Source organism: Crocuta crocuta, unplaced genomic scaffold, assembly GCF_008692635.1.
Source record: "Crocuta crocuta isolate KB4526 unplaced genomic scaffold, BGI_CrCroc_1.0 scaffold110, whole genome shotgun sequence".
In the NCBI taxonomy this organism is placed as follows: domain Eukaryota; kingdom Metazoa; phylum Chordata; class Mammalia; order Carnivora; family Hyaenidae; genus Crocuta; species Crocuta crocuta.
Window position 1 is genome coordinate 2,326,444 of NW_027527386.1, and position 2,278 is coordinate 2,328,721.

Below are 2,278 nucleotides of genomic sequence, written 5' to 3' on the forward strand. Positions count from 1 at the left end.
TGACGGCCCCTGGACAGCCACCTGCCAGCCCGAGATGCTCCGTCAGCCCCCGAGGCCTTCAGCGCCCCCTTGTGAGAGAAAACGAAAAGTCCGCCCCAAACCGCCTCGTCTCCGCACGCAGCCCCCTGAGAAGTGAGACACAGCCTCAGGGCTCGAAACTGTCCCAGGAGGCTTGGGGGCCTGTCCCCGGGAAAGAGGGCGGTGAGGAGGAGGAAGAGGCAAAGTGGGGGGCTGGCCCTTCTCCCTGATTCCCCTCGTCCTACACAGGACAGAGCCAGTGGCCCCCTGCCCCGGGCCAGGCGACCCCAGAATGCACCTGTGTCTCGCGGTGATGTGGCCGTGTGCTGGGTCCCCTCCGGCGGTGAACAGGGGTGAGCTGCAACTGAGGCCAGGACTCCACCCGTCCCACCTGCTCCCAGCCAGGCCCCCAGACCCCGTGCGGGTCGTGTTGTGACGGTGCCTTCGTGCCAGGACTCCCTCCTCCTCTAAGGGAAAGGTCCGGAAGGGGCAAACCCACAGACACAGAAGGTAGGTACGTGGGTGCCAGGGCCTGGGGAGCTGCCCATGGGGATAGGGCTTCCCTCTGCTGGAGATGGAATGTTCCGGAACTAGATAGTACTGATGGTTGCCACATCGTTGCGAATGTACTAAGTGCCACTGATGTAAATTTGGGAAAGAGAGAGTGTGGCTGGGGCCTCAGTGAGCTCAGGTCCCACTGGAACAGCCACTGCTGCTGGCCCGGCCCCTGGGGCCTTTGCCTGGGCTGGGCTGTCCGTCCGCTGGCCAGCTCCCTGCTGCTTCTGCGTTGGGTCTCGGATCAGAGGGGACCCTTCCTTCCAGGACAGGACCTGGCCTCTCCTCCTGGTCCCCAGGGGTCAAGCTTCCCCACTAGGCTGGGAGCGGGACCCTGGAGGACCCCCGAGTGCCAGCAGGTGAATGAGTGAATGAAGGAGTGAGTGAATGAATGAGTGAATGAATGAATGCATGAATGAACAAATGAGTGAATGAATGAGTGAACAAATGAGTGAGTGAACAAATGAATGGGTGAATGAACTAATGAGTGAATGAATGAGTGTATATATGAATGAATGAATGAAGAATGAGTGAATGAATGTATGGATGAAGGTATGAATGAGGTTTTAAGAAACCCCCTAGGGCGATCAGAGGCCTGGTAGGGTGTGCCCCCCGCCTCAGCCGTGCCCCTGTGCTGCCCAGCGAAGCCAGCGCCAGGACGGACACCTTCCTGTCCCCAGCAGCCTGTGTGCACCTCATCCTGCACCTGCACTGGAGGCTCCATACAGCCCCCGAGCATCCTGTGTGACCGTGACCCTGGGCGAGCCCCGTCACCTCTCCCTGCCTCAGTCTCTCCCTTGGGGACACGGGCACGGGCTCTTGTTCCTAGTACGTGCTATGTGACGTGTGACGGGAGAGGAGCACTTGGTCCCCATCTGGCTCCCTGACACACCGGTCCTAAGCCCTTGGGGCCTCCAGGCGACGGGAGGGAGAATCTTCCGCTACAATGGTCTTCCCGGCGACCAGGTCGGAGGGATAAAGCAAGCAGTGCCTTTTGCTGTTTGTAACGAGCCCGTCAGCCACACCGGCGCTTATGTGATGGGGTGACTTCTGGGAAGTCCCGAGGGCCACGGGCTGGTGGCCTGCATGAGGGACGGCTCCGGGCACCTTGCGCACGCCCTGCCCCCCACACCTCTTCGGGCTATTCCTGAGTTAGATCCTGTCTCATCAGCAGGTAAAACGCAAGTCAACCTTTTTCCTGAGTTCCGTGAGCTGCTGGGGGAGGTTGTGGGAACCCCCGGGTTTTGGCCACACGGGACAGAAGTGTGGGTGGGCTGGGGGCCCACCCCTGACGACTGGCGCCCAAGGTGGGGGTGACCTGCGGGGTCTGCCCGGTGTGGGGGCTGTTAGGTCCCAGGATGCCGGGGGGACCTCCAGGAGCTGGAGAGGGTGGGGCCCCTTCCCCCAGTCTGGTGTGGGAAACGGTGTGAGTGTAGAGAGGAAAGAGCTTTCTCTTTCAGCAACACGAACAATAATCCACATGCCCCCAGTGACGGAATTATTCCCACTGTCACCTGCTGACCGAGTTTGATTCCCGAGTGGACTGGGGTCGGGAAGGGAGCTTGAGTCACAGAGAGGCAGACCCGGCAGGGCTGCGACCGAGGTCACCCCAGGTCGCCGGGTGCGGAGTCGGGGCTGCTCCTCTGTCCCCGGACCCAGGCCAGCGTCGCAGCTCGGGGGAGTGGGCACCAGGCACAACCCACCC